The 12,929-nt window shown below is 45.1% G+C and overlaps 1 protein-coding gene across 1 annotated transcript in view; it reads left to right on the top strand.

The window, feature by feature from the left end:
* Positions 1 to 1,434: 1,434 nt before the first annotated feature.
* Positions 1,435 to 12,929, top strand: part of LOC106607199 (synaptosomal-associated protein 25-B) — a 71,352-nt gene continuing 59,857 nt past the window's right edge. The window contains exon 1 of the mRNA XM_045712837.1: positions 1,435 to 1,674. The gene's annotated coding sequence lies outside the window, so the exon portion shown is untranslated. The remainder of the gene's footprint in view (positions 1,675 to 12,929) is intronic.

The following is a 12,929-nucleotide window of genomic DNA, read 5'->3' as shown; positions in this document are numbered from 1 at the left end:
CATTCCTCTTTTCGCCTGGTTATCGGTAACCACTAACAACGGACTAAAACTCACTCTATTGCCACGTTTATAATAACTCGGAAATCTCTGAAATCTCTGACTTCCAACATCAGTGCGTTCACGACAACTGGGAACTCTGACTGGGAAAAATTATTTTTGAACAGTCATCCAACTTGGAATTCCAAGTCGGGAACTCTGGCCTCTTTCTAGAGCTCAGACTTTCCAACCCGAAGATCACTGATGTCATGATTTGACCTCGTTTTGTCCAGAGTTCCCAGGTGTCCTATACTGCGTTCAAGTGCTAGTCAGAACTAGGAAACTCTGACATTTCTGACTTGCTAACTGGTTGTAGTTATACACGTGCTGCGTTCAACCAGTTAGCAAGTCGAACATTTCTGAGTTTCCTAGTTCCGACTAGAACGTGAATGCGGCAATAAAAGCACCACATGAGCCTCTCCTTCAATAAAGGTCTTGTGATGTCATAGGACGTGGCCATCTTGGATGAGGGTGGAAGGGTTATGGAATCCAGCTTTTGCCAAATTAATGTCAGATTTCCCTTTTCGTAGCAGGTTAGGAGAATTTAAGCAGCAGGTTAGGAGAATTAACGTAGTAAGTTAGGAGAATTATGTTAAGGTTATTTGGGTGCAGGAATGTCACATTCGTATTTACATTTTATGTTAATTATCATTGAAGTTGCGGCTATGGAACCCTAACCTGTTCACCGGACGTGCTACCTTGTCCCAGACCTGCTGTTTTCAACTCTCTAGAGACAGCAGGAGCGGTAGAGATACTCTCAATGATCGGCTATGAAAAGCCAAATGACATTTACTCCTGAGGTGCTGACCTGTTGCACCCTCTACAACCACTGTGATTATTATTATTTGACCATGCTGGTCATCTATGAACATTTGAACATCTTGGCCATGTTCTGTTATAATCTCCACCTGGCACAGCCAGAAGAGGACTGGCCACCCCTCGTAGCCTGGTTCCTCAATAGGTTTCTTCCTAGGTTCTAGACAGTTTTTCACGTCACGCACCCAACATCCCTCAGCCAATCACCCAATGGAAATTAATGACATATGGTGCGTTCAAGATAACTTGGAATTCTGAAAAATATAGGGTCAAGTCATGACTTCAGGGATATTCAGGTCAGAAAGACGGAGCTCTAGAAAGAGACCCAAAATCGCGAGTTGGAATTCCGAGTTGTATGACCATTCAAAACGAGTTCTCTCAGTCAGGTATAGTCCCCCCCCCCCCCGAGTTCCCAGTTGTCTTGAACGTGCAGAAGACAGAATTCTGAGATTTCCGAGTTCCCAGTTGTTCTGAACGTGGCATTTGCCTCCTGGTATTCGACGGAAATACATTGCGTCTAAAATTGGATCCTTGGGACATCCCAACTCTAACGCCACCCCATTGAAGGTGACATTTAAAATGGAACAGGTAAGGGTTAAGGTTATGGTTATGTAAGGGTTGTGGTTAGGCTTATGTAGGGGTTAAGGTTAGAGTTAGGATTTAGGGTAGTGACGTCCCAAGGATCCCATATAGCATTAACGGGTGGGGCGTGGCTGTGAGATTCCTCAGAGGGCAGTCCGTTTGAAGCGAGGCAACAGTAGGAACTGAAAGCTGATATTTTCCAGTCCTGAACCGACGACGGTCCTCTAAAAACAACTTCAGGTAGGTTGCTGCACGATTTCATTCAGTTTAGATAAATACTATGTTATTCAATTAATTAAAATAAGTGTTTATGTGTGACGACCGAGCCGAGTTTCGGATGAAAATATTAAACAATGTAGTTGTAAATATAGGTGTGTAAAGTCTAAATCACTTTCAACGCAGTATTCTGTAGTTTGGTCAACATTAACATCACTTTTACGTCGGTATCAATTCACGTTATATTGTTTTTAAGACACGAGTAAATATTTAGCTTCGGGAAACGTCCCGTTTTAACTCAGTGGTAAAGCCGCTTACCGACCTTGTTACCTGTTCTAATGAGCGCGCATTACGTGGAGTCGATTTCAGAACCCTGGACAGCGCTCCACCGCTCATTCCACAAACATCCTGACAAAACGACACACAAACGTTGAGAGATTTTAAAGTTTGTTTGTAGAAACGCTGTAAAAGAGTTCAACCGTGTAATTTGTTTTTGAAAAAAACTCCGTGGTTTGTATTAAGAGGTCAGCATTGAAAGAGTAAGAGAGATGTTCTCCAATTGTGACATTCGCAAGCTAGACTTCATCGTTTGTCACAGAAATGGGTCATTCAGTAGCCTAGACAAGGTAAGATGGTGCGATATTGCCATTGACCTATTTTTGGTAATCATTTAGGTTCAAATGTTAGGTTATATGGAGCGAAAGGATACAAGACATTTTTGTTTGAGACACGTGGCTGTGTAAGTATTTCTCAAGCCAAAGCGACTATGGCGATGTAACATGCTATTCGTGCCCACCTACGGCCTCTGCCAAAAGCTCATTCGCGTCGCTGGATGTGAACATGTGTCTCTTTCTTCGGTTCAAATAGGTGTAGCTTAAACCACACATTAAAGTAGTCACAGTTCCGTCAGCCAACACAGGGATAAGACGTGATTATGATATAGCCTAGCTAATACACTATGTGTAGGCAGAGTTCCCGGTGGGAGAGGAGCTGTGGGGGGGGGGGGGGGTTGCCAGATTCGCTGCCAAGGGGATATCCCTCCTTCACACTTCTTAATAGCTTACATTGAGCCTCTAGGCCCAGTGCATTAACCCTGGGAGTTCTGGGTATTTAGATCTGTATAAATGTGTCAGGGGAGACAACCTGCTCAATCTGATCCACATTGACAATACAATACAATATTTGCTTTATTGGTCCATTTGCATGGATATGCTTTATTTATTGCTGTCATAGTACCCAACCTGACACACTGCCGAGCAACGCCCCTGGAGCAAAGTGCCGTGCTCAAGGGTACAATGGCGGTAGGCAGTATATGGGATAAATAGGTAGGCAGATCAAAATGTATTTGTTTCTGTATCAGTGACTGTGTGGTCTACTCTACAATTGGCCTGTATAGTGCTGCTTTAATACGCAGGATTCTATGTTATTCTCCAGGGTTTTGACCCATGAAGAGGAAGCCTGCACTCTTTGACCCAGTCGGACAAACAATTGGGGAAGGAAAGCTGCTCAAAGAGAGCTTCAGAGACTCACCCAGGTCACTTCTATTCAATGGGCTAAATTAGGATAATGATATTGAAGCACTTGACTATCTTTGCACTATAGATCTAGTTTATTTGGGAAGCAGGGTCTGGCAGACTAACTGACGTTTAGACTGGTCCCTCATGTCTCCCTGGGGTACCGTGTGTAGGCAGAACTTCAGTAGCCTGACATCCAAATTGATTTCCCAGTTGATTCGCTTCAATGATGAGTGTCTAGAACTTCACAAACTCATCCTGATCTCTCCCGTTCACTGTTCTAACTCGGGATAATGAGACAGGACCACTAGATTATCTCTGCTCTAGTTTTAATGGAAGCAGGGAACGTCTGACAGACATATTCCTGAGATGCTGTGTAGTCTACATGGCAGTATGTAGAAGTTGTTCACATGAGTGTGTATTTACACGTGGAGTGTTGGCTATGTTCCTTGTTGTCCCTGGCTTTGATAAGGGTTAGGGAGCCTGGGTTCGGCCAAGCAGGGTGACAACAGAACAGAACATTAGGTGGCTGAGTTGGGCTATAAGGATCACTCACTAACACACAGAATGGAGGGGTTTTCCAAAGTGGAAGCCTATAGGCTGGCTCCGTGTAAAATATGACCTTTCGAACAGATCTAGGATCAGCTTATTGTCCCCAAATACTAACCTTAACCATTGGTTGTCTTCTAACAACATGTGGGAGGAAACCGCACAATAGCTCTAACTGCAATGTGAATAATTTATATTCAGTAGCCTATATCCCCGATAGGACTATAACCCCTCCTCCCCTAACCATGAATAGTCTATATTCAGTAGTCTATAACCCCTCCTCCCCTAACCATGAATAGTCTATATTCAGTAGTCTATAACCCCTCCTCCCCTAACCATGAATAGTCTATAACCCTCCTCCCCTAACCATGAATAGTCTATAACCCTTCTCCCCTAACCATAAATAGTCTATAACCCTTCTCCCTTAACCATGAATTGTCTATATTCAGTAGTCTATAACCCTCCTCCCCTAACCATGAATAGTCTATAACCCTCCTCCCCCTAACCATGAATAGTCTATAACCCTCCTCCCCTAACCATGAATAGTCTATATTCAGTAGTCTATAACCCCTCCTCCCCTAACCATGAATAGTCTATAACCCTCCTCCCCTAACCATGAATAGTCTATAACCCTTCTCCCCTAACCATGAATAGTCTATAACCCTTCTCCCCTAACCATGAATAGTCTATATTCAGTAGTCTATAACCCTTCTCCCCCTAACCATGAATTGTCTATATTCAGTAGTCTATATCCCTGATAGGACTATACACCCGTCTTCCCCAATCTGCATTGAATGCGCTCATAAATGTACAGCTACTCACAGACTGTTTCAGAGATCTCAAGTTATGATGCTGTATGCATTTCAACACATACCTCGTGCATTTCAACACATACCTCGTGAATTACATACCTTGTGAATTCCCTCACATTCCTCCGTGCATTTCAACACATACCTCGGGAATTTCACCACATACCTCGTGATTTACATACCTTTTGAATTCCCTCACATTCCTCCGTGCATTTCATCACCTACCTCGGGAATTTCATCACATCCTCTTCAGTCAAACAACCAATAATATTGCGCGCCTCTGGTTCTTTTCCTGTGTTTGGTCTGGACCTCGTTCTCACCTGCAGCGAACTGCACCATGGGACAAATTGAAACCGCTGTGCGTTGTTTAGTGTGCGCATCTGAGTATGAATAATGTTCACACCAGTCTAGACGAACCGGACTAAGGGGAGAAATGCACCAGAGTTCGGGGGGGGACAAACCCTCTAAACCAATTTGGTGTGAAAGCCCCCTTAATCAGGTCTGTGGGGGGTGTAGTTCAGGGGGAAGAGTCATCCATGAATTACTGTTCACGGCAGAAGAGAGATGTTGTTGACTTCCACCTGCATGACAACTAATGACTAACAGAGTCAGGAGAATTATATCTGTTCTACTGTACTGATCATGTCTTCATAGCTCTCAAACTCAACTCTGGAAGCCAGTTGCTCTGCTTTTTTAAATTGTTCCCCATTAATCAGGGACTGACTTAGACCAGGGACACCAGATGGATGCCATAAATTATCAAGTAGAACAGAAAAGCAGCAGTAGTCCGGACTTCGTAGGGTAAGATTTGAAAACCCCTGCATAGGCTATTGGGCTGTGGGCAGGTAGCTTAGCGGGTTAGAGCATTGGCCCAGTAACCAAAAGGTCAGTGGTTCAAATACCTGAGCCGACAAGGATAAAAATCTGTCAACGTACCCTTGAGTAAGGCACTTAACCATAATTTTCTCCATGGGTGCCGTACTACTATGGCTGACCCTGTAAAACAAGACATTTCACTGAACCTATCCAATGTATGTGGCAATAAAACATATTATTTTTTTTATTCAGTAAGAAATAAGTCAAAATAAATTCACATCCAAATGGCTTTGTGCAGACCAGTGTGAAAAACACAGTATGTTCATCATCAGAATCTATATTTTTACTAATGATTTTTCCATTTAGAAAATACATGAACGGGAAGAACTTTCAGAATCTTGGTTCCTGCCAGTCATCATATTAAGAGTCATCATTCCCAATACTGGTCTATAAGGTATCATCTAAATATGTTGATGCGAAGTTAGTTCACTTCAATACAGTGTTTGCATTATGATGAATGTTCTGAAGCAGTTATTACACTTCTATGCCACTGTATACGTAGTGGTTCTTTTCCTCCGGCTTCTGTTCCCCGCCACAGATCGTTTCTCAACCCTCTTGGAATCTGATCTGGGACTGCCTAATTAATCTGAATGAGAGTGCATATTTGCAGTACCCCGAACCCCCCCCCCCCCAAAGCAAGGGTAAGCTGGGCGTGGTGATACTGTCATCCATGAGAACTGTGGAGCCTGTCAGACTAACTAACGAACAGACACAACTGCCCCAGACCAGACAGTGTTGTTAATGAATCCAACATCTTAGAGTTAGAGTTAAGGCGTCAGCATGCTAGCGGAACTCAGCTAAGTGTGCTCGCATACACCCTTAAGATCTTCACTTGAAAAATTTGAAAAAAGCGGCGAATAGTACTGTTTGTCCATTTTGAGACGCCGTAGCCAGTATACACTTCCTCAAAATAATCAGAATGAATCTAAGATAACTCAATAAATCTGTCATTAATTTTGATGTTTTTGCTAAGGAGATCTTAGTCCCGCAATTTTACATCTAACATGTTTTTTTTTAATGAAAAACTAGTTGTCTCTCGTTGAATGACAACAAAGACTTTATTGAAGAAACCCTACTGTTGACCAATTATCGCCGAAGGTAGCATAGACGTCGGCTCCGAACTTCGGCTTGCCTCCAGAAAAAATGTTGTGTGCCTGAACAGCTGAAAAAACCAAAACATCACAAAATGTCATCATCATCATAGATGCACAAACTCTTCCGAACTGTTTCGGCTGGGACGCTTTGACGCCTTTACAGTAGAGGAGAGGCACATCTGGGCACAGGAGTGCAGCCCTGTCACTTTGAAGTCACCACAGAGCAAGGTATGTTTACAGCTCTGTGGAGGATGTGTACGAACATACAGCTCTGTGGAGGATGTGTACGAACATACACCTCTGTGGAGGATGTGTGTGTCACATGGAATGACGCTGGAGAGACGAAGCAGGTACGGGGAGTCAAACATTTTAATAAGGAACGGACATGGAACGAGACAGGAACAGCGTCAGCAAAAGAGTAACACAAACAAAAAACAATGAATGCAGCAGCAGGGAACAGAGCTGGGGAACAGGCAAATATGGGTGAGGAAATAAACACATGATGAATGAGTCCAGGTGAATACAATATCGCTGATGCGCGTGATGAGGGAAGGAAGGTGTGCGTAATAGATGGCAGGAGTGCGTGATGCAGGGCAGCCATGCGCCCTCAAGCACCAGGGGGGGAGCGGGAGCAGACGTGACAGTACCCACCCGCTAGGGGCGCCACCCGCCGTCCCACCTGGGCGAACCGGCCGAAGACATGGGCGCTGGGCAAGCCGGTTGGGGCATGGAAGCCCAACGAACCGGCAGGAGCATGGGAGTCTGGCGAGCTGGCTGAGGCATAGAAGCCTGAAAATCCGGCTGAGGCAAGACGCCTGTCGATCCTGCTGCAGAGAGGGAGCCTGAAGATCCGGTGGAGTGTGACGTGAATTGGAAACGCACCCCCGGTTCCATCGGCGGGCAGAATCCACCCCGACGTTACCAAAAAAAAAAAACTCCTGGACCGGCTGGGCGAACAACAACTGACGATCCGGCTGAGGCCCGACGTGGGATGGGCGCCATCCGAGCCAACCCGGGAAAGGAAACCTCTCGAACCAGCTAGGGCGTGGAAGCCCCACAAGCTGGCTAGGCACCCCCGGTTCCATCGGAGCCGATGTCACCACTAACCGGAACGCCAGTACTCCCTGATGCTTCGTATGTTGGCTGCTGCATTCTGTCACATGGAATGACGCTGGAGAGACGAAGCAGGTACGGGGAGTCAAACATATAATAAGGAACGGACATGGAACAGGAACAGCGTCAGAAAATGAGTAACACAAACAAAAAACAATTCATGCGGCAGCAGGGAACAGAGCAAGGGAAATTACAAATATAGGGGAGGAAATAAACAGGTGATGAATGAGTCCAGGTGAGTCCAATATCGCTGATGCGCGTGATGAGGGAAGGCAGGTGTGCATAATAGATAGCAGGAGTGCGTGATGCAGGGTAGCCTGGCGCTCCCTAAAGCGCCCGTGGGTGTGGCGGCGGGGCAGACGTGACAGTATGTTTACAGCTCTGTGGAGGATGTGTATGTTTACAGTTCTGTGGAGGATGTGTACAGTGGCAAGAAAAAGTATGTGAACCCTTTGGAATTACCTGGATTTCTGCATAAATCAAATTTGATCTGATCTTCATCTAAGTCACAACAGTAGACAAACAAAGTGTGCTTAAACTAATAACACACAAATTATTGTATTTTTCTTGTCTATATTGAATAAATCATTTAAACATTCACAGTGTAGGTTGAAAAAAGTATGTATGTGAACCCCTAGGCTAATGACTTCTCCAAAAGCTAATTGGAGTCAGGAGCCAGCTAACCTGGAGTCCAATCAATGAAACGAGATTGGAGATGTTGAGCTGCCCTGTCAAAAAAAATAAACGCAAAATTTGAGTTTGCTAATCACAAGAAGCATTGCCTGATGTGAACCATGCCTCAAACAAAAGAGATCTCAGAAGACCTAAGATTAAGAATTGTTGACTTGTAAAAAAATGGAAAGGGTTACAAAAGTATCTCTAAAAGTCTTGATGCTCATCAGTCTACAGTAAGACAAATTGTCTATAAATGGAGAAAGTTCAGCACTGTTGCTATTCTCCCTAGGAGTGGCTGAGTGGTCATCTCCCAAGATGACTGCAAGAGCACAGCACAGAATGCTCAATGAGGTTAAGACGAATACTAGAGTGTCAGCTAAAGACTTTCAGAAATCTCTGGAACATGGTAACATCTCTGTTAACGAGTCTACAATACGTAAAACACTAAAACAAGAATGGTGTTCATGGGAGGACACCACGGAAGAAGCCACTGCTGTCCAAAAAAACATTGCTGCACATCTGAAGTTTGCAAAAGAGCATCTGGATGTTCCACGGCGCTACTGGCCAAATATTCTGTGGACAAATGAAACTACAGTTGAGTTGTTTGGAAAGATCACACAACACTATGGGTGGAGAAAAAAAGGCACAGCACACCAACATCAAAACCTCATCCCAACTGTAAAGTATGGTGGAGGGAGCATCATGGTTTGCTGCCTCAGGGCCTGGACAGCTCCCTATCATCGACGGAAAAATGAATTCCAAAGTTTATCAAGACATTTTGCAGGAGAATGTTAGGCTATCTGTCCGCTAATTGAAGCTCAACAGAAGTTGGTTGATGGAACAGGACAACGACCCAAAACAGAGGTAAATCAACAGAATGGCTTCAACAGAAGAAAATACGCCTTCTGGAGTGGCCCAGTCAGAGTCTTGACCTCAACCCAATTGAGATGCTGTGGCATGACCTCAAGAGAGCAGTTCACACCAGACATCCCAAGAATATTGCTGAACTGAAACAGTTTTGTAAAGAGGAATGGTCCAAAATTCCTCCTGACCGTTGCGTAGGTCTGATCCGCAACTACAGAAAACGTTTGGTTGAGGTTATTGTTGCCAAGGGAGGGTCAACCAGTTCAGGGTTCACATACTTTTCCACCCTGCACTGTGACTGTTTACATGGTGTGTTCAATAAAGACATGAACACGTATAATTGTTTGTGTGTTATTAGTTTAAGCAGACTGTTTGTCTATTGTTGTGACCTAGAAGATCACATTTTATGACCCATTTATGCAGAATTCCAGGTATTTCCAAAGGGTTCACATACTTTTTCTTGCCACTGTATGTTTACAGCTCTGTGGAGGATGGCTATGAACAGCATAGAGCTCTATGGAGGATGGGTATGAACAACAGAGCTCTGTGGAGGATGGTATGAACAGCATAGAGCCCTGTGGAGGACGGGTATGAACAGCATAGAGCTCTATGGAGGATGGGTATGAACAGCATAGAGCTCCGTGGAGGATGGGTATGAACAGCATAGAGCTCCGTGGAGGATAGGTATGAACAGCATAGAGCTCTGTGGAGGATGGGTATGAACAGCATAGAGCTCTATGGAGGATGGGTATGAACAGCATAGAGCTCTGTGGAGGATGGGTATGAACAGCATAGAGCTCTGTGGAGGATGGGTATTTATTTATTTATTCATTCCACTTTTATATAACCAGGTAGGCTAGTTGAGAACAAGTTCTCATTTACAACAAGATAATTTTAGAAAGAGAGGGTCCAGATTGTCTAGCCCGGCTGATTTGTAGGGGTCCAGATTTTGCAGCTCTTTCAGAACATCAGCTATCTGGATTTGGGTGAATGAGAAATGGGGGAGGCTTGGGCGAGTTGCTGTGGGGGGGTGCAGGGCTGTTGACCGGGGTAGGGGTAGCCAGGTGGAAAGAATGGCCAGCCATAGAAGAATGCTTATTTAAATTCTCAATTATAGTGGATTTATCGGTGGTGACAGTGTTTCATAGCCTCAGTGCAGTGGAGTTTTGGAGTTTGTGCTTCAGGATGCACATTTCTGTCTGAAAAAGCTAGCCTTAGCTTTCCTAACTGCCTGTATACATATTGGTTCCTAACTTCCCTGAAAAGTTGCATATCACGGGGGCTATTCGATGCTAATGCAGAACGCCACATGATGTTTTTGAGCTGGTCAAGGGCAGTCAGGTCTGGAGAGAACCAAGGGATATATCTGTATGAACAGTATGAGTAGGATAATGGCTAATGGCTTGTGTCAGGTTGTATAGATACATCTGGGAGGGAGAAAGATGAAAGAGCGTGCGTCTGAGGGCAGACTTGCATGTGCGCACGCATGTGTTTGCGTGTCTACGGACTATGTGAGTGTATGCATGAGCACTTTTCTGTGTGTGTGTGCGTGTACGTACAGTACTTCGAGAGGGGGAAGAAAAGGGAAGTGAGGGAGGAAGGAGTTAAGAGAGAAAACAAAGAGAGAGAGAAAGTGAAAGAGGGACTGTGTGTTATGCAAGTGTATGAGATGGGTGCTCTGCTTGGTAATGGTGAGGAGGAGTGGGTGTTGGTGGAGTGAGGGTGGGGGTGGGTGGGTGGGTGCTCTGCTTGGTAATGGTGAGGAGGCGTGGGTGTTGGTGGAGGGAGGGTGGGAGTGGGTGGAGGGATCTTGGGTGGAGGTGGGGGTGGGTGCTCTGCTTGGTAATGGTGAGGAGGAGTGGGGGTGGAGGGAGGGGCTGTGAACAGGCCTACTCCGCTAGATTAATACTGTAGGTTTTATCCTCTCCGAATGGGACGCTCTGGCTTTAGTCCCATAATCCCCTCTGGGAAAGATGATTGCTTCGAATCTCCTGAATACTGCATTGCCATCACAGGCCTTACCACTACCCACATGCATGTACACACAAAATCGCATGCGCACACACTAACAGTTGTATAAAGAGGAAAGTGGCGTCACCGTGGTTAACATGTTTGAAGGCTGATTATATTCAGAAATTGCCTCTGTGTCAGTTACTAATACAGACCCTAGCTGAAAGACAGTTTTCTGTAGAATCTCTGATTTTTGAGGAACTCTTCCCTGCTCATCAGAGCAGCTTTCTGTTCCGATTTGCTTCAGTGTCTCAACAAGGAGACATAATATTCCATGATGCCGTATTGTCACAGTATGTTAGCACTAGCAGTGGGTTACAGTACGTTAGCACTAGCAGTGGGTTACAGTACGTTAGCACTAACAGTGGGTTACAGTACGTTAGCATTAACAGTGGGTTACAGTGTGCTAGCACTAGCAGTGGGTTACACTGCGTTAGCACTAGCAGTCGGTTACAGTGTGTTAGCACTAGCAGTGGGTTACAGTACGTTAGCACTAGCAGTGGGTTACAGTACGTTAGCACTAGCAGTGGGTTACAGTACGTTAGCACTAGCAGTGGGTTACAGTGTGCTAGCACTAGCAGTGGGTTACAGTGTGCTAGCACTAGCAGTGGGTTACAGTATGTTAGCACTAGCAGTGGGTTACAGTACGTTAGCACTAGCAGTGGGTTACAGTGTGCTAGCACTAGCAGTCGGTTACAGTGTGTTAGCACTAGCAGTGGGTTACAGTACGTTAGCACTAGCAGTGGGTTACAGTGTGCTAGCACTAGCAGTGGGTTACAGTGTGCTAGCACTAGCAGTGGGTTACAGTGTGCTAGCACTAGCAGTGGGTTACAGTACGTTAGCACTAGCAGTGGGTTACAGTGTGTTAGCGCTAGCAGTGGGTTACAGTGTGTTAGCGCTAGCAGTGGGTTACAGTGCGTTGGCGCTAGCAGTGGGTTGCAGTGCGCTGGCGCTAGCAGTGGGTTGCAGTGCGCTGGCGCTAGCAGTGGGTTGCAGTGCGCTGGCGCTAGCAGTGGGTTGCAGTGTGTTGGCGCTAGCAGTGGGTTGCAGTGGGTTACAGTGTGTTGGTGCTAGCAGTGGGTTATAGTGTGTTGTGAGTGTGTGAGTTGTGTTGTTTGTCGGGTTGTATTTTGTTTCACGTGTCTACAGATGCTCAAACTGTCAGGGTTACAGGTAAAATGGAGATGCACAAACAGACTGTGTAACATGACAAAGTCATTATCATGCACATTCTCAGCTATACATGGTAATGAACACACACACTGTTATGAAGAGGGTTAAACCAAGACCTTATACCTTTTAAAAGGGTTAATCAATTGTGTTATGATAAACTGTAAGGTCTCCTCTTCAGGAGACCTCTGTATGTGTTAAAAACTGTTTTGACCTTCAGACACTATCAGAAGGCGTCTACGTTCAGACTCCTCCTGTCTGGATCCCACCGTGGTTATCTGGTTTTCTGAGAACACAAAGCTGCCACAGACCTGATGAAACCAGCCAGCTGTCAGAAGATGCTTAGACTCGTTCACCTTATTATGACCCTATACCTGTGATGAAAAGTCAAGTTTCGGTCAAACTCACTTCTGAGCTTTTAATTGCCGTTAAGATGGTTAATGCTGTCAGTGGGGAGGTTAGATTGATTAAAATGTTGTTGCTAGGGAAAGTTACGTAAGGAGGATTGGGAGAGGCTATATGAGTTATAGGATGTCTTAGACATTTTGCAGCACTTGGGGAGAACTATCATATACTGTTATACAGTACTCTGTACCAACTTCTGC

The sequence above is a fragment of the Salmo salar genome, chromosome ssa01 (genome assembly GCF_905237065.1).
Source record: "Salmo salar chromosome ssa01, Ssal_v3.1, whole genome shotgun sequence".
NCBI classification, from domain to species: Eukaryota; Metazoa; Chordata; class Actinopteri; order Salmoniformes; family Salmonidae; genus Salmo; species Salmo salar.
The sequence above is the reverse complement of the archived record's forward strand: the minus strand, read 5'-3'. Positions and strand labels throughout refer to the sequence as shown.